Raw genomic sequence first — 23,835 nt, 5'->3', positions numbered from 1 at the left:
TTCATGGCATCCTGCATTCTATGCCAGACTGCATATGAGGAAACTACAACGGTATCTAAAAAGTGTTTGGACTCAGCATTGCCACAGCCTGGAGACAGTAATTGCACTTATTCCCTGCCTGCAACAGGAGTTTCGATGGTGGGCAGAAGCCTGTCACCACAACAAGGGTCTGCCATTCAGTCTACCCACAGCCAGACAGACACTGACAACGGATGCATCAGATTATGCCTGGGGGGCCCATATGGCAGGAAAATGTATTCGGGGCACATGGCCTGCAAACCAGATGCATCTTCGCATCAATCAAAAAGAGATGCTAGCTGTTCAAAATGCCCTGACAGCTTTCAAGGACCGGTTTCATCCAGGACAACTACTGATAAAGACAGACAATACTACGGTCATGTGGTACATAAACAAACCAGGAGGTACACATTCCTACCCTCTCTGCAGACAAGCAATGACCTTATGGGACACAGCATTGGCTTTTCAAATTCACCTGCAAGCACAATTCCTGCCAGGAAAAACAAATACTCTGGCAGACGAACTAAGCAGAAACCTCATGGATCCCCACGAATGGAAACTAGATCCACAAGTCTTCAGCATAATAAGGAAATGGGGATGCCCAGACATAGATCTATTTGTCTCCCCTCACAACTGCCAATTGCAGAGATTTTGCACAAGGATTTATCACAAGCAAGCATGGAAAGTGGATGCCCTATCCTTCAGCTGGAAATACCTAACAGTATATGCCTTTCCTCCACTGCCTCTCCTTCCCAGGGTACTCCTAAAGGTCAGACAAGAGAAGCCAAAAATTATACTGATTGCACCAGACTGGCCACGCCAGCACTGGTACCCAGTCCTAAAGAGCTTATCTCAAGGTCCAGCATGGATATTGCCTCAAACTTCTCACCTGCTGACCCAACAAAACAATCCGATCCTGCACAGCCAACTCAGGACCTTAAATCTGGCAGCATGGCGGATAATGTAACCATTCAGAACACTCCTCTTTCAAAAGCTGTTATGGATGTTATCTTGGAGGCCAGGAGGCCCAGTACCAGAAAATCTTATGCACAAAAATGGAAGAGATTCTGTGCTTGGAACCAGGTACAAGGCATTGACACGTGTGTACTAAATATACCTCAGATTTTACAATACCTAACTGAGATGCTGAACAAAGGCCTTTCTTTCTCATCAATTAAGATTCATGCCTCTGCCATTTCAGCCCATTACAATACGTAACCACCTATCTTTTCTCATCCTTTAATAAGGCAGTACCTCAGAGGGGCCAAAAACATTAGGCCTCCAAGGAGAGCACCAGTTCTGGCTTGGGACCTAAATTATGTTTTGGAAAAACTCACACTGCCTCCTTTCGAGCCAGCTTCAACAGCAGATATAAAATTTTTATCCTGGAAAACAGCTCTACTCCTAGCAATAACCTCTGCAAGGCGAGTCTCGGAGTTACAAGCACTCATGGCCGTGGAACCTTTTATCATTTTTCATCCAGACAGGGTTTCTCTGAGGACAAACCCTACATTCATGCCTAAGGTGGTATCCAATGTGGCCCTCAACCAAACCATTCACTTGCCTACCTTTTATCCAAATCCACAGAACAAGGGTGAGAAAATTCTGCATTCTTTGGACATACATAGGCAGTTACATTTCTACTTGGACAGAACTAAAGCTTTCAGAAAAACTGAGCAACTTTTAGTGTCATATGCTGCAGGACACTATCTCATAACAGACTATTTCTAAATGGATAGGCCATTGCATCAGTTTCTGCTATTTTCAACATGGCAAATCAGTGCCTAAGGGCATTAGGCCTCATTCCACCAGAGCAGCAGCCACTTCAGCAGCCTTCCTCAGAGGAGTACCAACCAAAGATATCTTAGATGCTGCAACTTGGTGTTCAGTGCACACTTTCACAAAGCACTACCACTTACCTCTTTACTCTAAATCCAGAGCAGGCTTTGCCACTGCAGTTCTGCAGGGCCTCATAACCTCTCCTAATCCTAATTTAGCCCAGCCACCCATCCTCAGCTTTGGGATTCAACCCAAGAGTAATGACTGCAACAGTGAAACACGAACATTAGTACAGTTGTGTACCTACCATAAATGTAGATGTTCGAGTGTATTCGATGTTGCAGTCCAGGTTACCCACCCACCATCTCCCTTCTCTTTGCTGGGACTTTTCTACATTTCTCTATCCTATACAACCTATTTGGTGTATTTGCTTGTAGATAAAGGGAATGTTATTTTTGTGCATGTATTTTTATTGGCATATTTTTTCAGCCTACCAATTTGGGGGCACCTGACATCTGGGGCAAGAAAAACTGAAGAAAATGGCGTCTGCTGCATCTTTTATACCCCCGGCGCACTGACGTCAGGGAAGAGGCGACAGCAACCAACGCCAGACCTAGACTTTGGAATTCTGGCTGACTGAGGGTAGCCTGCCAGCAGGATAACCCAAGAGTAATGACTGCAACAGTGAATACACTCGAACATCTACATTTATGGTAGGTACACAACTATACTTTCCTTCCTCCTCCCAAATATAGTTCGGTATGATAATCTGCCCATAAAACTAATGCTACAGCAGCAGTAAGTAATATGAAGAACATACTACAGTTGTGCAAGTTGAAGTTACCATAACAGTAGATGTTTGAATGTTCACTGCTGTTGTAGCCGCTCCCTCCCTCCACCCACCTTGTTTTTTGGTGTGTTTTTTATGCCAGGGTGTGGCCACTTATTATTTGTTATTCCTAGTGTTGACCTTTCATAGCTCAGCCTTGCTCTTTCTGCTGGCAGAAAGACTCTGAAGGGCTTTGTGCCCAGATTTGGCTTTTAGTCAGTTCATCTCGAGATGTTTGACAGTTTGGGAGTGTGTGTGTGGGAGGTGCCCTGAAGCTTTGGAAGCTGCCTGGTTTATATCCTTGGCAGGATATAACCCATGTAGCTAAGACTACTGCACTGGTGATTATTCAAGCGTCTGCTGTTGTGATAAGTTCAACTTTCACAACTGTTTTATCCTCCTAACACTTTTTTAGTTTCAGTAAATATTCTGATCAGCTGTTGGGAGGACTAGCTAACGAACTGAAGTCTGACTCACTCATACACTGTCCTAATTTCTTTGGGAATAAGTTGGGAGAGGGCAGTAGGCAAAAAGCATAGCAACAGTGTGGAGCAGCTAATGGGATGCTGTACACTGCTGGTCATAGTGGAGTGTCATGCTAAGATCCATCTTTTTTATTGTCAGCAGTGTGGCAGAATGCTAAAGACAGAGAAGTAAATAATAAATCAGTAAAAGTTATAACTGCACCTCTCTAACTTTATTACATTATTAATATTTAACTGATTAGGTTCACATTTATTTGCCAGTTCAGTCTCGGTTCCCCGGTTGCAGTGCTAGTCAGATGTCAGTGTGTTTTACTTTGCTATAGTTACCTGCTTGTTGAGCTGCTGCTTTGAGATGTGGCCTTTGGTTCTTTTCAATTACTTACATGGAAAGAAACCAGGATTCAGGAGGATCTCACATTTGTGTTTTTTTTTTTTTTGTAATGTGCAGCGCAATCAGAACTGAACTACATAGGAATAAATTACTTTATTAATTTATTTTAGTAGTATATTTTCTACTTAGAAATGGCAGCTAAACACTACCACCCTAAGTACTTCTTAGACCTCCTGATTTCTGTACAACAGACATTTCAGTAGTTCCTTTCCTTTTCTCTAGTTTTCTTTAGTGTCTTAATTTTTAAGTCACAATCACAAAGAGTGGCGAGTAGTGATTTGGTTAGCTGTGTTCATGCAGCATAGAGTTTCTCTCATGCAAATGTATTATAAAGGTATGTGTAATTGCTTATTTTCTAAATGTGCAGTGTTCTAGATTGTTATATATTTAGATTAGGTTAATTAATGCTTAAGATGTTCTTTTATATTGTGTAGGTTCAATAAGCTGTCTTTCTTATCTGTGATGATGTAACACATAGCTGTGGTTTGTGTATCAGTAGTTGTCAGCGTCTTTGTATTATTTGCAAAAATGAGGATTTGCATAATTTGCTAAAATGAGGCTTGTCCTTCTACATCTTTGAGTGAACTATTATGAGACTAGTATTTTACATGTGGTGACATTATTAAATCTGCTTTGGAGTTGTCTAGTCCATGCATTATTTTTCTATAATATGAAAGCATTAATTGTTAAATGCTATGCTTTTTTTCATTTTTTAGCAAATCGGAGCTGATAATCAGGGTTCCTATCAGTTCGTTGAAACTTCAGCAGTTCAAACACCATCTGTTCGAACTGTGAAGTTCAAAAACTGATTATCGCGAAGCCATGGAACACCAAATTCTTTCCCAGGGAAAGAATTCAGTGGGCCGTTTCGATGGCTTCATGATTTTCAACACTGTGGTGGAAAGTTACGGGTCGGTTTCAGGTAAGTGTGGGATTGTGCGGACATTAGGGTTAGGGCATGGGTTAGGTGAGTTAGGGTTAGGGCGCAGGTGAGGTGGGTGTGCGATAGTGACAGACTTTAGGGTTAGGGCAGGATAGGTGAGTTAGGGTTAGGGCGCAGGTCAGGTGAGTGTGCGATAGTGATGGACCTTAAGGTTAGATTTGGGTTAATGTAAGCGGATAGATAGTGTATGTACAGTTTAGTGTAGGGTTAGATGTAGGATTTTAAGTTTGTGTGGATTGCTGTTTTTTTGGTGTGCTTGTGTTGTGTGTGTTTTTCTTGGAACAGCGATTTTTTTTCCCCCTGGGAAAAAAAATTGCTGTTCTAAGCCTTCGGTGGTTTTGCACTTCGAGGTTAGAAGTTCGATCATATGGTGTTCAAACTTCTGCCATTTTGTCGAAGTGATATAGACCCGATAATCAGTAGCTACCAATTCCCATCTTCATTTTGCTGGTCTGCTGGACATTCTTATCCCCCCCCCCACCAGCCTTTCCCCAATCCATATCTAGAGCCATGGAGGAGAAGGATAATGGTGCAACATCATACTGTTCCCAGAGTATCCCCTAAAACCATTGCCCCCACATCAGCCTTGCGAGTTCCACTATGGCTGTCCTTGGGAGGTGCATGTGCACCTATTCTTGTAGCATGATGCTTGCTAGGATCTTAATGTTGCTACGTTGGTGAGTGTGGCTGCCTTCTTACCCCAAGATGGGTGAGCCTGTGTTGCATCTTCACTCCCATATCCTTCTAGTGTCTGTGCCACTGGTTGAACATGGTTTTGTCTGGGGTACAGTTAATGCTTTATCCCTGTCTGCTATGGGGCCAGGATATCGGTAACTCCTAAAAAAATGATGGTTCCTAGTCAAAGAACTGTCACAGATTCATTGGTCATAACCTTCCTGTTGCAGCCATGCTGCCCTGAGTTTTGAGTTTCTCTGTACCTTCTATATGTTCTACTTCTCTCCTGTAGAAACTATTCCATGTTTTTTTTTCTTTAAATGAGTTCATACTGAAAGGACAGACTGCAGTATTCAGCCAGTATCACACTACCAGTCTTTTGAAGAACATTGTGTTATTTTCCTTCTGCCATCAAGCATACTTAAATGTAACAGCCTACCTAGCATGCACCGTAAGTGAATTTAATATTCCGTTTATCCTCTGTCTGTCTGTTGTGTTTCTTACTTTTTACACCTCTGTTTCCTGTTGAATGCATCCACGATTTTCTTGCCAATACCCTTTTGACAGCCCATTCCATGGGTTCATAACCCTCTCAGTGTAAAAAAAAAAAAAAATTTTTTTGGCAAGTTCAGTAAGTAATTGTACTATTTTGGGATTTACATTTGTTGCCTCCATCATGGGTTGCCATATTTGGTTATACAAAAAAAAAAAAAGAGGACGATAGATTCTTTGTCGGGACAAAAGGTCTTTCACACTAGGTGAAGACCAAAAAAAGGTCTTTAGTCTTTAATGCAGAACACTGCAGTTCCACTTGAATCAGTTGTCACATCCGTTGTTACATACGGATATTAAGGCATTGCACATCTGTCCTGAACCACTGCAAAAATGCTTCTAATAAAGAGAGAAAATTCTCATTTCTTGACTACATACAAAGTCTACACAATTAGAAAATCCAAATATGAATGGATAACAGATGTCTCACTTTCACTGACACAGCACAGATTTAAGTGTTCTGTGACTTTTGCAATACTGCCCTGGCTTGCCCTAGCATTGAATGATTTCTCATGCTAACACAAAAGAGACTTTCTGCATCAGGGAGAGTGGACATATAAAAAAATTTAAAAGAAACGGTGGTAGACCTCTTCCATACATGCCTAATGTACTTTTGTTAAGTAATAAAATTCACACTAGTACACCTAAAGTGATCACTGTCTACTTCTTTTGGAAAATAAACATGATGCATTCCTTTTTCATTCTTGCATACTATTCCAGTCAACAAAAATAAATATACAGCTAAAATGCAATAAATTACACATACACTAACACAGAGATACAGATACACACACACGTCAATATCAGAATAAAGTGGCAAACTAAACCTGCCTGGCACAGAGCATGGCAGCACAGGAGATGTGCAGTGCAAGTGTTCTGGATTCTTCAAATCTGCATAACTAGCTTTCTATTCTGCACCCCAGCTGTTGCTATAACCCCCTCCTTTTTATGCCATAGACTTTCAAAATGTTAAAAGCTAGTTGCCTGTCTTATTATCCATGGGAACAAGCTGATAGATACTGCTATCAAATAATACAAACATGCACAATGCTTACATTTTGTCTATCTTATCAGTCAAAGGGGCCATCCTCTCCTTATTAAGCAACCACTGCAACAAGCAGTTGAACACACTTTTCTGTTATGTACAATTCTCCTGTTCCTCACACAGGACACAAAAATATGATGAAACTGAAAGCCAAGATGCTGCTTTTAGAAGTCATTCACTTATCACCTCACAAGAAGTTTGGAAAAAACTCATCCTATTCAGAAGCTTTAAATACTAACATCCACACCCCTCTTCTGTCCAGCCACTGAGCTTAAATTAGCTTTATTTCTTAACTACTTTACTGCGTCTTCCAGCAAGCATTAATCACCCTCCCCACTCTGTGTAGCTGCCATGAATTCCTTTTGCAATGACATCATGCAAAACAGTCAGAGAGAGGTTGCATGAAATAATTCAAATTTTTGCAAAGAGCAGAAAAGGTAATGTCTACTGAACCTTAGTTCACACATACCTTTATTTGTGCCATCTCTCGACTGGACCTTCTCTCATAGTGAGAGTCTCACTCGAGTCTGACTCCAGTCGCCGATGACCTGTGGCGGATCCTACTTTTCAGTCGGTCCCTCCTTGACACATACTAGTCTTGCTTCTCCCCGCGCAAACACTGTCTCGTCGCTCTCGCGAATCTCGCAAGCAAGCTCGTCTACCTTCCGCGCATGCGTGGATTTGAATTCTGAGTCGGGATTGTAAACCCGGACAAATCGCGGAAGTTGTGAAAAACCGCCTGGTCAGGAGCACAAAAACAGGACATGTCCGGGGAAAACCGGACGAATGGTAAGCCATGGAGATCCCAGTTTGTCAGGACAACACAGACATTTTTGTACATAAATGTAGCTAGGTCATCTGGCGGTTTGTGCAAGTTCCCCGAACAGGCATGCCCCTCAATTCAAAGTAGAGAAACAAAAAAAAAACTCTTCTGTTCTAAAACTTTAGCAAGCCTCTTGCTACAAATTTAACAGGCACCTTGTTATTGTTAAATGATAACACATACTAAGTGCTGTAGCACTTTAGCCATGACCGTTAACACAGTGTTAATATTCTTTTCTGAAGCCACATTATTCTTATGGCTTAATAAGCAATAAAGGTACTGCACTCCTGTACCATTGGCAACTACTGCTCATGCTCACTAAAAGCTTGCATCTGGGACAGCCACCTCTTTTACCTTGGCCTAGTTATGCCTCTTGTACTCATTTGCTATGTTTTGCCTTGGACTGAAAGGGAGGGACAGGGCTATTTGCAAATGCAAATGTTTTATGTTAGAGTGTTTTGAATTGTATGGGAAAATGTTTCCTGTGGTTGGTTTTGACTGTTAATGTTAAACAAAGCAAAACAAGAGCTCCTCCAGTTCACAAAGAATAAGTTATTTATTTATTTGTTGGTTTGTTTATTTATTTAAATTTGTTTGCTGGGGTAGAACTCCAGTCAGACAATGACAAATTATATGCTCAGCCTGAGTTGCATCATAATATAGCAAAACAATGTACAGTATTCAAATAACAGTGGTTTAATTTTATGAGAGAGCATAGAAATCTGACAAACAATATATACAAAAAATATCTAATAAACCAAATATATGGGCAGTTACATAACAGGAATAGAAAACTGAGAATAGATTTAAAGTAGAAGAAAGAGAAGTGTTGGAAATATGAACAGTAGTTGCTAGGTTAGGGAAGTTATTAGAGACCAGTAGGATGAAATAGGGGACTAGATTATACATAGTGGGTTATAGCAGTGCTGGCGTGGTAAGCTGAATCAAATTTTAGGATGAGTTCATCAGGTGGATCAGGTGTGTGGTATGAAGTAGAAGTGTTCCAGTGAGCTGTACTGTGTGTGATCTTTGGTGTGAGTAGATCTCTGTGGGACTGGTTTCCTTGATATGATACAGGGACTTGTCACAATGTAACACTGACACTAAATACCAGTTAAATTTGCTTGTGGAGATCTTTGGAACTGGGTGCCTTATTGTGGTACATGGGCTTGTCACAGTACAACACTTGTTTTACTAAAAGCCAGGGGTGAGGAGCAGTATTAGTTATAAAACAATAACAGGAGTCTTTGTGACAGTGTGGTTTTGCAGGGTCAGCACAGAACCACAGGTTAACCCCATTTGTATTTGGTGACCATGTAGTTGGAGATAGGCTATCATTTAGGGACAAGGTAGAATGGATACCATGGTTGACTGCGGGGGACAGCATGGTGACTGAGAGTAGCAGAATTAGTCCTTAGAGGTACACATTGGGAAAAAAAAATGGCTACACTCTTGCCCCGTACTGGTTTCATATTAAATAGTGCCCTTTTGCGACATTGTGTCCTGCATACCTTTTCAGGTATCTAATATCCTGTAATCATCATTCCCACTACTGCAGTAGTCCTTAGGTTATGTGGGTTATTTCCCACCTAGGAAACAACTACAGATGGCTTCAAAAACCTCTGACTCCTTCCACTCTACTCTGACTGGATAATCTAAAGGAGGGAAGTCGGCTTTCTTTGTTACTGTTTTGCTGTCTTGAGAAGAAGGATCTCTTGGGCTTTACAGGAGCAGCAATCGGTTAAGAACTTCATTTCCGGCAGATAAGTCCCCAGTGGGGAACCCCTTCATTCAAAAATGATTGCTCTTGTAAGACAAATAACATTTTATCTATTTTTTATTAAACATTTTTTCACAGTATTAAGTTTCATGTCATGGACTGCTGTTTTTTTTCCCCCTTAGTGTGTTTATTAAGGTATTGGGACTAATTGTGTGAAAAATTGTGCTGCCTATGTAAACTTTGAATTTCACAGGACAGAAAAGTTTACGGAGGAACTTGGAACTTGTAGTCAGTGTAATGGTTATGTTCACTTTGTTATGACCTGTCTGCCATTTTGATTCTGTTGGTGTGTGTGCAAGTGTCTGAACAGTACTCTTAATTTTTTTTTATAACCCAAGGGACTGTGGAAGGTGTTGAGAGTGTAAGTGTGCTGTTTGTGAACACTCGTAACAACTTACCTTCTGTCCGATTCACTCCAGCTTTGCTTACCACTTTTGGTGCTTCTTTCCCAGTTAGAGCATGGATCCTCACTCCTTTCCAGCTGGCTATTCTCCCACAGCACCTAGAAAGAAAAAAATAGCTTACCAAGGAGTCCTTGCTGCTGTTGTGGACTTGGCTTGCATCTCAGCCAATAGTGGGTGAACCTGTAATGGCCATTGATTGTTTCTCAGACCTCTCACTTGCCTCTGGCTTCCTCTGTTGTAGCCCTTTTGGTTAGCATGAACTTGGGGTCAGCCGTGTCTACTTTGGCAGTTCATTGTTCAATGCGGGCATGGGAAAAAACATCTTCTGTGGGTCTGAGAGACACTCCGGGAGATTTTTGGGGTAACCAAAGGAAGAGACCATTAGAATTAGCAGACAGCCCTCCTTCAAATTGAATCTATTCTGCTGGAATTCCAGTTAAGAAAAAAAATTAAAACATTGTTCTGATAACATTACTATTGTTTAGGGAAAAATAAAGAGTTCCTTATCTTGACTAGACAGGCATTACAAGCAGTAAATACTAGTATGCAGAAACCTTTACAGATGACCATTCCCTGTAAAGTTATTTCCTACGAAACTGGGTCTAGTGATACTGAATTAGACAAAGAGAGGGCTTCTTCTTTTGTAAATTCCCAAGCCCAACTCTCTGATTGTGAAGAAAACTTTAATATTTATTTGCATATGGTCGAATTTACTTTTAATCAGACCATTGCCAAGATGAAGGAGGTATTTTTATGGGAACAAATACATGCCCTCATGAAATGGGGGAATATTGTGATAGGTTACAAACTGATATACTTCATTCCTTCTGTACTGCCAGTTATGGAGGATTTGTTAAATGCTAACTGTACTCATCCTGATACCCTGCCATCAGTCCCTAAAACGTAAATAAGCTGTATACGGTATCCTAAGCTAATAAATTTATCTCACCCTCACCTAAGGTCAGACATAGCTGTCATTTCAACTGTGTCTCATACTGACAGCAGGCTAGTAATACCCCCACCTGCTGATAGGGAGAGTAAAATTTTGGACTGTATGGGTAAGAGAATGCTTACTCCTTCCATTTTAGCCTTCAGAATTCTGAATTATTGGGCATGTATGTGGAAATTTATGCTCTGCCATTTGGATATTCTGAGAAAATTGGCTACTAATTTGCCTGTATTAGAAAGCTCTTTTATTTTGGACCAGACTATATTTATTCTTTTCTTGGGTGTCTAAACATGCCCTGAAGAATGTGCATGCTTGTGTAGAAGCTGTGACTAGAGTCACCACTACTGCTACAGTATTAAGAAGAGATGCTTGTGTATGTAACTAAATGTTAGCTGATGAGGAAAGTCTGATATCTTGGATTCAGCTTTAGGTAAGAAGGTACTGTTTGGTTCTTTTGCTTCCCAGATTCTCAAACAATGTGATGAAAGAGGGAAATTAATTCAGGGAGTTTCTGTGATGCTTCATGTACCTCAGTACAAATCTTATAAGCCTCCTTCTTTCACAAAAAAAAAACAAAAAAAACAAAACCAGTCTTTTTCTGACAAATAAAATGCAAAAAAGAGATGGCCGTAGGGTAGCAATAGTAAAAAGCAGGGGGTCTTTTCTAAAAAGGACAGACTTAACAGTACAGAATGTCTATGCCAGCATTCCTTACTCTTCTTTCCTCTCCCATGGCCAGTATTTCTCCATATCTGACCCCAAAACTGGCCTTCAACTTTCCCCTTTGGTAAATGATTATTTCGGACTCTTATGTGTTAAAAGTGGTTCAGGTGAGGTTACAACTGGCAGTGGATACAAAAATCTCCTTTCAGGGGAATCTAAACCAAACAGAATTTTTTCCTCAGGTTTTTCAGTCTTTACTCACTCAGTGAGTCATTTAAGTCAAAGATGCAAACGCTTCTTTTCCAGAATATTTCTGGTACAAAAGAGGGAGGCCACTTGGAGATCAGTGCTAGAGCTTTCATTTTTAAATCTGTGCATGAAAGTTACAAAGTTCAAAATGTTGACCTTTTAGAACCTGATACCTCTCGTTCTGTCCATCACCTTAGCCCCCCAGAACCTCTTCAAGTGCTAAACAAGTAGGGAGGTACAAGGTTGTACCCCCCCTGTGGAGACAGGTGATGATGACTTGTGAGTTAGTTCTTCAGCAGTCCTTAAATCTCCATGCATCTTATATTCTGTCAGAACAAAACCTAGTGACAGATAAGATGAGCAGGTCCAGGATGAAGACCAGGACAGACCCTCACAAATGAAAATTGAATGAGGGGGACTTCCAAGAACTGATACAGTTGTGGAAGACACCTTGGATAGATCTGTTTATCTCCTTTCCAAACAGACAGCTAAACAAGTTTTGCTCCAGGGTTCCTTGCAAGCAAGCCTGGATAGATGCATTTTCATTCCCTTGGAAGGAGATGTTCCTTTGTGTTTCCAGACTTTCCACTGATACCAAGATACCCCTGAAATAATCCGGTGACCCCCCTTTTTGCCCAGGCAACATTGCTTCTCTCTTCTTCTGAAACTGGCCAAGGGCAAATATCACAAGCTTCCTCACAGACTGGATCTACTCACACAAGACAAGGGGAAGATTGATGCACTTAAAGAATCGGCGAGCTGTATATTGCCACTCTGATCAGAGAAGAAACATTCTCCAGTAATGTGTTTATTCCACAGGTAATGCCTACTGAAAAGAGAGTACACTGCTTCATGGCAGTATATTAAGCTGCTGTGGAGCTTAGACTGTAAGAAGGCTAATGGCTGCTATTGTTTTACACTTGCTAAGTAGCAATTTTGTTGTTTAGTGACTAAAAAATTAAAAAGTGTGTGTGTGTGTGTGTGTGTGTGTGTGTGTGTGTGTGTGTGTGTGCATGAAAGTGAGAGTTAGATCAATAGTGCCATTATTTTACACTTGCAAAGGAGCGCTTTTGCTGTTTAGAGAGTGTAAAATTAAAAGAAACATTAAAAAAAGAAGTGTGTTTGCTTCCATCTTTGTGTGTGTATATGTGTGCTTACGTGCTTGAAAGCGGAAGTGTGTTGTTTGTGTGAGAGAGAGCGAGATTGCTCAAGTAATGGAAGCAGCAGATAAGAGGCATACATAACTCTCAACCTCTTGGCTCAAGAAATCTGGATAAAGCCTAAAATAAAGGGTGTAGGGGACAAAAGCTTAAAAATAGGAACAGGTATTAAACTTTCCTGTTGTAAAATTGAAGAACATTTCTAGAATGAAGGGATCTGTTGTAGCATAGACTTTTTGAAAGAAATAAAGTCTGAAACTCAAGTACATGTTATTAAGTAGCGACTTCAATCTTCAGTGATTGCCAAAAATCTGTTGCTATCCATGTCATTATTCATCACGAGTGGGTCTTGGATCTGACCTCAGATCCGAGCTGACAACTGTCAGACAGATCCAGAGCTCAAGCTCCTCCACTTCCTGTGATCCCTTGCTACCTCTAAACCTCAGATCTCATTTGCTGCTGAAACGCTCGGACATAATCCACAGAGCTCAAGCTGTCAGTTACAGATAAGTGCATTCTTTTTTAGCTTCATTTTACCTGGTTTTAAGTAGTTTTAGGTAGTTTAACTGCTTTACCTCCCCTCCCACATTTTAACTAGTTGTTTAGTTAGGTTTCCTATCCCTTGCAGTGTTCTCCTCCCTTTTCTAGTTAGGCTAGTTGAAAAAAAAATATATAGATAATAACAGTAGAGGTTATATTTCTTCTTTAGGTTAGTCTAAAGTTAAACATCCCTTTGGTTAATGTGTTGTTAATGGTGCCCGTGCGCGCGCACATATGTGTTTGTGCTGGCATGGCTGACAAACCCTTGGGGTTTTAGAGATGCTCCTTGTGCAGTTGGAAGATGCCAAGTTTTGTCTCTCAAAAGGAGTGTCTTTATTGCTTAGGGTCGACACACCTACTGGAGGTTGAATGTGACATTTGTGCCGCATTCAACTCCAGGGCCCTCGTAGAGTGTTGTATTAAGCTTCTTATGAAGGGATTGGCTCAGGGTGGTCCTCTGTCCTTTGAATCCCCTTCTAAGCTCTCTCAGGAGCCTAAAAAGAGGCCTCCTCCTCCTTCTGGGGGTCCTCTTCCTCTAATAATAATAAGAAGAAGTTGAAGTGCTCAGATCGCAGATCCCCGGATCCGAGTCAAACTTCTTCGGTTTTGGCTCCGAGATCTGCCATTCTGAGACCCTCGGATCCAAGACTTCCATGGAGCAGAGGTCTTCAGTTCAAGTAGGCGCAAGCCATCTCCCAATCTGACAGGCACTCAGTCGAAGACTTCAGATCCTACTACACTCTCAGATCCTACTACACTCTCGGATCCTATGATAGTTGTAAGTTCCCCATCTCAGTCCTCCAGGAAGTCAGATCCGATTCATTGGAGCAGATCCCCTTCTGGGGACCATAGGGCTATAGGATCCAGGATCAGATCCTCTGCTAGATCTGGTCACTCTTCAGTCTCATCTAGGTCCTCCAGAAGTCTCCTCCCCTTGGACATGGATAGGATGATGAGGAGCCTCCTCAAGGCTCAAATTGAGTTGGGCTTGCGACCATCCCCTGCCCAAGTGGCCAGTGGATCCTCCCATTCTACAGGAGTCCACTCTCCTCTTACAGTCCATCGGGGTTTGGAATGTCAGGACCAGGAAATTTCCACTGAGAGGCCGACAATGTCAGGTATACCCCCCCTTCTCGACTCTGTCGGGTCCCTGGCTGGCTCTGTTTCATTACCCTCAGATCAGGGCACACCTCGCCTCTGAAAGGTCTGTGCAAGTTCTTTGGGGGTGGGTTTGGGTCTGGTGTTTTCAGACTGTTCCCTTTCCCTGGGGGCTTCAGCACTGGACAGCTCTCGGCCGATATTGTCAGGGGGTGTCAGTGCTGCAATGTGCTTTGCTCAGCCTATTGGCTTTCTGGGCAATAGAGAGGACCTTCTGCAGTTTGGCATTTACCTCTGTCTTCTCTAGGCCACCCCCCCCCAGTCTTTCTTCAGTTTGGGTGCTGAGGCCTCATCTAACGTCCAGGGTCAGCCCTCCTGAAAGTGTTCCGAGTCCTCTCCTGAATCCACCACTGAGGACCCCCCCAGAAGAGATCATGCAAGAGGAGGCACTTGGACTCCCCCAGAGTCTCTCACTGAGGACACAGACTTTTTTGGAGGGAGACTGGTCCCCCCAGACTCCCCTCCAAGGAGGTTTCCTTCAGGGACATCCTGAAAGTTCTTAAGCAGAGAGGAGGGTGGTCTTCCCTATCCCTATCTTCGGAAGAGTCTGTGCTTGAAGGCCTTTGGGATGGGCCTATCTTCTACCTGGGTGTCCCCCCCCCCCCACTGCTGACGAGCTTGTGGACTTTATCACCAGCAGGGCTTGGAAGGATCTGGACACAGTGCACCAGTGCCCAAGAGAGCTGACAAATTCCTCAGTCCTCCCAAAGATGGATCCTTTTGGCGCAAAGGGGACCCCATCCCTGCCATCATGGTGGCCACTGCTACTAAGAAGGAGTTAGCGGAACAAAGCTCCTCTGTCCATCCTCCAAACAGGGAGTCTCGGGAGATTGACCACTTTGGAAAGTGTGTGTTTGCCTCAGCTACCTTTGTTCTGAGAGCAACTAACTACTTGGCCTATTGTACCTGGCTTCAGAGGGATTTGGTTTTGGAGCTCACTACCTCCCTGTAAGAGTTGTTGTCTCTGGAGAGCCTTAAAGAAGTCTCTCTGAAGCTGTCTACTCTAACCTCCTTGGCTAATGCTTCAATGAGGCTGATTTCTAATTCTGCGGAGGCCACCTCTCAAGTGACAGGCACCGGCATTGCCATACGGCAGCATGCCTGGCTTCGCCTGTGTGGGTTTGCGGAACCCTTTAAGGTGTCTTTCACCAATACCTCCTTTGACAGATCCACCTTGTTTGGACAGTCTGTTAAGGAAACCTTGACCCGCAGTGAGCGGGAAGGCAAGATTCTGTCCGCGGTAGGGATCAAGTTTTCTACTACCCAGTAGTCCTTTTCTAAGACCCAAAGAGGAAGTAAGAAACTTTGGTTCCGGAGGACTCAGTCTTCCTTTCTGGATGATCTCCAGGAATCCTCTTCCACAAGCCGGGCCAGGGGATTCAGTGTCAGACACTGCCGTAAGGGCAGAGGGGGGGTCTGCAGAACCAAGGCGCCCAGAAACCTTTCTTGGAGGAGCCCTTTCAGCATTCCTGAGACACTGTCCAACTGTCCTGCCCTGGAGGCAGTCAGGGCACGACTCTCCCTTCACTCACTGGTCTGGCCAAGTCTCATCTCTGATCAGTGGATGCTAAAAATCATTTGCAGGGGTTACTCCATTCCCTTTTCTCAGCCCCACCCCCCCCCATTTGAAAAATTCTGTCAGACATTCCACCCTGCCAAAGTGAGTTGGCCTGTATTGAGCTGCAAGACCACCTTAAAAAAAGAGCCATCCAAGAGGTCCCAACAAGACAACAAGGGTCTGGAACTTAGTCTCACTTGTTTGTGGTGCCAAAGACTGGGGACATGTGTCCAATTCTGGACCTTAATGAGCTAAATTTGTCCATCAAGAAGTCCAAGTTCCAGATGGTCACTGTAAAGTCCATTCTGCCTCTGTTATGCAAGGATGATTGGATGTGCTCAGTGGATCTCAAGGACATGTACTATCATATAATGATCAACAGATGCTCCAGGAGACACTTAAGCTTTTGGCTAGGGGCCGATCATTACCAGTTCAGAGCACTGCCCTTTGGACTCACCACAGCCCACCAGGTGTTTAGCAAATGCATGGCAGTGGTGGCAGCTCATCTCCAGCTGCAGAGTTTCCAGGTCTTTCTGTATCTGGACGATTGGCTCCTCATGGCTTCCACAAAGCATTGACTGTCTATGGCCAGCAGATATGTCCTCAGCCTTTTCCAGCATCTAGACATCACAGTGAATCTTACCAAGTCCAATCTTGCTCCGTGCCAAAACCTGAAATTCATAGGAGTTCACCTGGACACAGTATCTGAGACTGCAGTACTGTCACCTTGCAGGATCCAACTCATGCAAGGTCAGGTCTCTCTGTTTTGCTGGAGCTAGCGCGTCTGTCAGTTCACTTGATTCTCCAAACATTAGGTTCAATGGCAGCTGCCATTCAGTTAGTTCCCCTTGCCAGATATCACGTACGAATTCCTCAGTGGACCCTGGCAGTCCAGTAGTCCCCTCTGGTTTAGCCCAAGTCCATGAAGATAAAGTTGACTCGGGTATACAGAAATCATCTCACTTGGTGGCTTCAATTTCATGTCATATTCCTAGGTAGGCTATTTTGTCTTCCTCCGCTCAGTCCCACAGTAACCACGGACACCTCCTTGTTAGGGTTGGGGAGGGCATTTTCAGAGCAGGACAGTTTAAGGCACGTGGTCCCCCACAGAGACCAAATTGCAAACAAATGTCCTGGAGATGAGAGCAGTCCTCCTAACATTGTAAGCATTTCATGAGTGCCTCCCTCTGGGGACCATAGCAATTCAAATGGACAACATAGTGGTTGCCTGGTATATCAACAAGCAAGGAGGAACACAATCTTATCCTCTGTGCAAGAAGGCCATGAGAGTGTAGGAATGGGCAATGTATTCTAGACACCTTCTTCTTGCAACTCATATTCCTGGAAGTTCCAGTGTGCTGGCCAACAAACTCAGTAGGTCCATCTTGAGTCCTCACGAGTGGCCCCTGAATCTGTGGTCAACCATGCTGTAATCTCCTTGCTTCTCCAGTCAACCACAAATGCAGCAATTACTGTGGACTGATCCCTTCACTGAGGGAGTCACCCAGGGATGTTCTGATTCACGATTGGCCTCTAGGCCTCCTCAGTGCTTATCCTCCTACTCTCCTAATACCAGAAGTCTTACAGAAACCTCTATGCCTGAAGACCCCTGTCATTCTCATTGCCCCTTTCTGGCCTTGCCAGCCATGGTTCTTCTTCCTAAGGTCTCATCTCAAGTATCTGCCTTGGATATTGGATCCAGTTCTGGATCTCATTTCCCATCTCTGGGGGCTTCCACTTCCCAATCTCCAGACCCTTTGTCTAACTGCATGGTTTCTCCATTTCCAGTAATCCTATCACAGTTCAAGCTTCCTTCCCCAGTGAAGAGCATAATTTTGGCTTCTCAAAAGCCATCTACAAAGAAGGTCTGTTCCAGTAAATGGAAAAGGTTTTCTATTTCGGCTAAACAACATAATCTGGATCCTTTTTCGGCCACTATTCCTGGTATTTTACTCTTCTTATCTTCCCTTTTTCAGGATGGGACGTGTTTTTCTGCCATTAACCTCCAGTTAGCGGCCAGTTCTAATTTCCATCTGAACCAGGAGTCTACCTTTTCTTCTAAACTGTATAAAGCTTTTCTGAAAGGAGTTTTTCTCCTTAGACCTCCTATTAAAGATCCATCCCCGCCATGGGATTTGGTTTTGGTGCTGCAGTCCCTGGTGCAAATACCTTTTGAACCATCTGCTTCTTGTGACATTAAATTCCTGTCTTGGAAGACGGCCATTTTAGTTGCCATTACTTCTGCCAAAAGTGTCTTGGAACTTTAAGCTCTATATATTAAGTCTCCATTTATGATCTTTCGTAAGGACATGATGTCCCTTAGAACAAATCCTTCCTTCCCAAAGTAGGTTCAGAGGCTAACCACAATCAATCGATTCAACTACCGGTGGTCTTCCCTAATTACTCTAATAAAGGAGAACATGTCTTGCATTGTTTAGATCTCCATAGGCAATTGCATTTTTATCTTAAAAGGACTGAGGAATTTAGGAAGTCGGACCAACTCTTTGTGGCCTTCTGTCAAAACAGAAAGGGTCAAGCTGTTTTTAAAGAGATTATTTCCAGGTGGATTGCTAGTTGTATTTTCTACATTTGTGATAGTAGGCATTTGGAGTTATCCAGACAAGTTAAGGCCCATTCAACTAATTCTGTTGCTACATCTTCAGCCTTCTTTGCTAGACTTTCCCTGGATGAGATTTGTGCTGCTAGAACTTGGTCTAATCCACACACTTTCATTTCACACTGTAAATTGGACTTGGTGTCTAGGAACAGGACCTCCTTTGGTTCCTCCATGCTCCAGTATATCCTTCCTTGAGGCCACCCAGGGTACATAGTAGCTGGGGACTCTGACCCATCCGTGATGAATAATGACACGGATAGCATCAGATAAAGAGTTATGTACTTAGCATAACTTAGAATCTGTGTTATCCAGTGTTATTCATCACGTTTCCACCCTTCTTCCCCCTTCCTTCTAGGGATTCTTGTGAGGCTGGAATGGCTTGTGTTGGTGGAATGTTTTGCTTTTTACACAGTTTGTTCTGTGTTTCCACACTAGTTAGCAAACTTGATCTGAGGGTTAGAAGGTAACAAAGGATCATGGGAAGGAGAGGAGCTTGAGCTCTGGATCTATCTGACAGGTGGATCCTAGACCCGTTTGTGATGAATAACAACACTGGATAGCACAGATGCCAAGTATAGTACATAACTCTCTTTATGAGTAGGGGACCAAAATTGAGGTAAATATCTGGACATTTTTTTGAAAATCTTATATTTTGGATATAAAATGCTTCCTCCAGCACAATTAATAATATAAAAAAATATTTTTTTATTATTAAGTAAAACACAACAATTTTACAGACAGATCATTTTCCAAGTACAATAATGCCATTTATGGTGTATGTTACTGTTTAAACAACATCTTTCCAGGGGTGTAGGAGCCCTCTGCCTGTGGCATTGGGCCTCAGAACACTCCTACACCTACATTATTTACACAGTAACACACAAGTACACCCTGTTGGGTATTATTGCTTGCATGTCATTCACCTTCAACTGACTGCCTGGGTGATTCAATTTTAATTCTTTTTATGCACTTATTTCATTATGAGGACATGCAGCAGGTAATAAAGGAGGCAAGAAAGCCTGCTACTAGAAAATTCTATGTTGGTAAGTGAAAGCAATTTTTGTAGTTGGTGCCTAACCAATAGTGAGTGGTCCATCAGGGATTTTGTACCACTGGTGCCCCTATATTTGTGTGAATTACTTTCCTCTGGTCTTATTAATTCCTATATAAAAATTTCTCAGCATGTCGCCATATGAATTCTCTTCTTTTTTTCTCTGTTTATCATAAAACAGTGTCTAAAAGGAATTTTACAGCTGAGATCTGTTGTAAACAGTTTGCTGTTCCTTTGGATCTCAATTGTGTCCTGGAGAAATTGACTGCATTACCTTTTGAACCTTGCCCATCATGCTGATTTAAGGCTCTTGACTTGGAAAACTGTACTCATCATTGCTCTGACATCTGCAAGAAGAGTGTCTTAAGTTGCAAGCTCACGTTGTGGGTGAAATCTGTCTGATTTTTCCATAGGGATAGTGTCTTTAAGAACAAAACCCTCATTCATACACAAAGGGGCTTCAGAGTTTACTTTGAATCATGCCATTAATCTTCAGTTTTCTACCCAGAACCTAAAAAGCAGGGAAAAGGATTCTGCCTGCTCTGAATGTGCATAGGCAGCTCAGGTATGATGTTCATAGAACTAAGCCATTTAGTAAAGCTGATCATCTGTTTATTTCTTATCAGGGGGAAAAAAAGGAACCCTTTGTCAAAACAGAGCATTTCCAGGTCATTGACCTCCATTATTATGTATTTATTTTTGTTATTCTTCCCCATTCTAGGCAGTATCTAGGCACATTCCACTAAAGCCTTGTCATTTTCAATGGTATACTGGAAAGGAATGGACTCTAGATGAAATCTAGAGGCAGCTACATGGTTCTCTGTACCTACTTTTACAAAGCATTACAAACTGGATTCCTATTCTTGGTCCATGTCAAACTTTGTAAAGACCATTATTCTGGATCTCCTGGATCCATATCCTTCCTTCTCCCAGGATGTGTAGGCTTTGGTATTCAACTCATATAGCCTAAAGACAACTGCAGCAGTGTGAATACTGATCATATTACAGTTGTTTACATTGCCCTTGCACATAATAGTAGACTAGATCAATTCCTCACTGCTGCAGTAACCACTCCTACCCTCTATCGTCCTAGTCTTGTATATTATTGTAGTTCGGATATAAAGTAGGGTTGTGTTTATTTCTACTTTACATGTTTTATTCTTACTATTGTTTGGTTATTTCAGAATTGTTAGGCTCCTCTCCCATTGTATGGGTAAAAAAGATCTAAAGAAAGTTTCACTCAGACCTCTGATTTCTCTCCTTAGGATATGCCAGTTAGCAGTGAGATTGAGCGAGCTTTTTGATGATGTTTGAATATTTTTTTCCTAGTTTGGAAATGATGTCTGTAGCCTATGGACTACAGTAGTGAGACATTCGAACATCTGCTGTTACAGGTAAGTGCATCTTGCACAACTAATACTATGTTCTTCGTGTTTTATTGTTGCAGTCCTCACTTGTGAGATTTCCTGCTATGGAAGCCCTTGGCTGGCCTGACTACCAGAGTAAAAATCTTCCTCCTCCTCCTAAGGCTGGTGAACGTCAGTATGCTTGGGTATAAAGGGAGGGAGCCAGTGCCAAACCACAAGTCTTTTCTTGCCATTGGAGCCTGAAGCAGTGTTTTCAGTGCGTTGGTCGGTCCGCACCAAAGAGAAGCTAAGTACCCTGTTGGGGAACTCTTTCTTGCTTTAACCAAGTTAACAGTTGTCTTCACTGTGGTAAGCAAATCTCACACTGAGACTTTCATACATTGTGTGTCACCTGCCTAAGCCCGGATCACAACTTCCTTAGTTGCTGTTTTTGCTCCCATTTCAATTTTAGGACTATTAGGTGTTGGGCCAAAATCTTAGCTAGGCATCTTAGTCTGCCATTTACCTTGCATTGTCTGATGGCATCCATCGGTCATACTGAGGTTGTGCTCCCTCAATGTCTGCCAGTCCCTCAAGGCCCATTATCGCTGAGGAAGGCAAGGTGCTTTTTCAGCCCCCCCTTCTGCGGCCGAGGTGGTGGAGCAGGCCTCTGTCGAGATCCGTATGAAGTCCGACATGCCATCGCGTCCCTCGGCTTCTGCACAGGCCTTGACTTTCATTTTCACTCGGCAGACCTCTGCTTCCAACGAGCAATTGTTTATCGGCGATATTTCTTCGAGGCATCAGCCAGCATCGGTTCTTCCTTTCAATAAAGACTAGCTTCAGGATTGTGGACGTACCTAGGCCAAAGCTACCTCTAAGAAGGGTTCTACCTCAGGTCTTATGCCTAGGCCTACAGGGCCCCATTAACTAGGATATCAGCAAGACCTGGTCAAGTTAGCTGAAGACCTTTTCTCCTTAGTCACAGCTAGGCAACCCTTTTTAGTGTCTTCCCCAGGGGAAAGGAAGAGGGATCCTACTCCTAATGTTTTCTCTGAACTTCCTGATGAGGATTCTGACTAGGAGGAGTTTGTCTTTGAGGAAGGACCCTTCCTTACTTCTTTTGAAGATTCAGATTCTAAAGAGAATCTGCCTTCAGCTTTGCCTTCTGAAGACATCACTTTTGGGGAAACACTCCGTGCCATGAGGGAACATTTCCAGTGGGAGGCACAGGAATACCCACAATCTAAAAGAAGGTTTAAGGAGTTGCTCGACCTCCTGGAACACAAACCTTTGGCTGTTCCTCTTGTATTGGAGGTGATAGAGGATGCTTTTATGGACTCTTCCCCTGAATCCAGATTCTCGACCTCCGTTCCCTCAAAAAGAAGACTGGTTTTACAAGGTGCTGGACTCGCATAAATACCTCTTCAAAAAACCCTCTGCTGATCTAGAGGTTGTCACTCCGGGTCCCAAGGGAGTAAGAGCCAGATTTTCAAAAAAAAAAAAAAAAACTTTACCTGTTGACAAAGAAAGCGGGGCCCTTGATAGCGTTAGTAAAAAAAGGTTTAGACTTCTGGTACATTAGCCATGAGGTCCCATATGATAAAATACCAACAAAGTATTTTAGATAAAATGAAGAAAAATATATCCTCCATCCCTGGAGGACAAGAACTTTTCCAAGGAATTGTTGGACGTTTGCCATTCCAGCTCCAGGTGGCTAGACACTGATTACACTGTGGCTATGATGCTATGGAGGTCTCTAGCTGAGCTGCTGTATCTGGTTTTGTCATTAGAAGGCATGCATGGCTTAGGGAAGAGACCCTGCCAGACTGTCAAATTCAAAATTATAGGTGCACCCCTGTATAAGGACTTTCTCTTTTAGCCAGAATCTGAGGATGTGCTCAAAATGATGGAAGATAAAGAAAAATCTCTGCAAACTGCCAAGGACCTTCTCCAAGTTCAGCCTCCTAGGGTTAGTTGGAATTTTCCCACTAAACACTGGTCCTTTCCCTCTCAGTCAGAAAGTGGCCAAAGGAAACCCTAGAGGGAAAGACCTCTGAGGCAGCATCAGTCACAAAAGCCCGGGCAGTGGCCCTCAGAAACTCCCAGACAGGGGAACTGTAGGCTACAGGGCCCTGGCAGAGAGCAGCAATAACTCTTCCTTCCTCCTAACCCCCCCCCCCCCAGCCCTCTTTAGAAAAGATAGGAGGAAGGCTACCCTGTTCAAAGAAAATTGGTCCCACATTACTTCAGACAAGTAGTTATCTCAGATGGTTACTGGCTCACTTTCAAAGAGATACTCAGGTTACCGGATATTCCACAAAATCAAAGAGCAGAGGCCGTTTCTCAGATTCACAACCTTTGCTCACAGGGCTCAATGGAACCAGGAACAGAATGCCAAATAGGGAAGGGGTTCTATTCCAGGCTATTCCTGGTTCCCAGAAAGGAAGGCTCTTGACGCCCTGTTCTAGACCTGTCTGCCCTCAATCAACCCCTGCTGGTACCAAAATTCAAAATGTTGACTCTTCAAAAACTTCTGTGATAGCCCCTTAGGCCTTAATAGTCACCTTAGACCTAAAAGATGCTTACTTGCACAGTCATATAGAGGAATCTTACAGAAGTTTTCTTCATTTTAGAGTGGGCACCAGTCACTTTCAATTCTCTGCACTGCCCTTTGGCTTGTCTACTGCTCACGGGGTCTTCACAGAGTGTTTAGCTCCTGTGATTGCCTTCTACAGAACAAGAGGGATCCAGATTTACCCCTATGTAGACTACTGCTTCATTCAAGCCACAAGTTAGTCAAAGCTCCTAGAGGATCTG

The 23,835-nt window shown here is 42.9% G+C and overlaps 1 protein-coding gene across 1 annotated transcript in view; it reads left to right on the top strand.

Moving 5' to 3' along the window:
- Nucleotides 1-7,336: 7,336 nt before the first annotated feature.
- The window catches only part of POC1B (POC1 centriolar protein B), a 944,738-nt gene continuing 928,239 nt past the window's right edge, over nucleotides 7,337-23,835 (top strand). Inside the window, exon 1 of the mRNA XM_044087861.1 lies at nucleotides 7,337-7,506. The gene's annotated coding sequence lies outside the window, so the exon portion shown is untranslated. The remainder of the gene's footprint in view (nucleotides 7,507-23,835) is intronic.

This window comes from Protopterus annectens, chromosome 11.part0 (assembly GCF_019279795.1).
Source record: "Protopterus annectens isolate FY-2018-M chromosome 11.part0, PAN1.0, whole genome shotgun sequence".
NCBI classification, from domain to species: domain Eukaryota; kingdom Metazoa; phylum Chordata; order Ceratodontiformes; family Protopteridae; genus Protopterus; species Protopterus annectens.
This window is presented reverse-complemented; position numbering and strand designations above follow the sequence as displayed.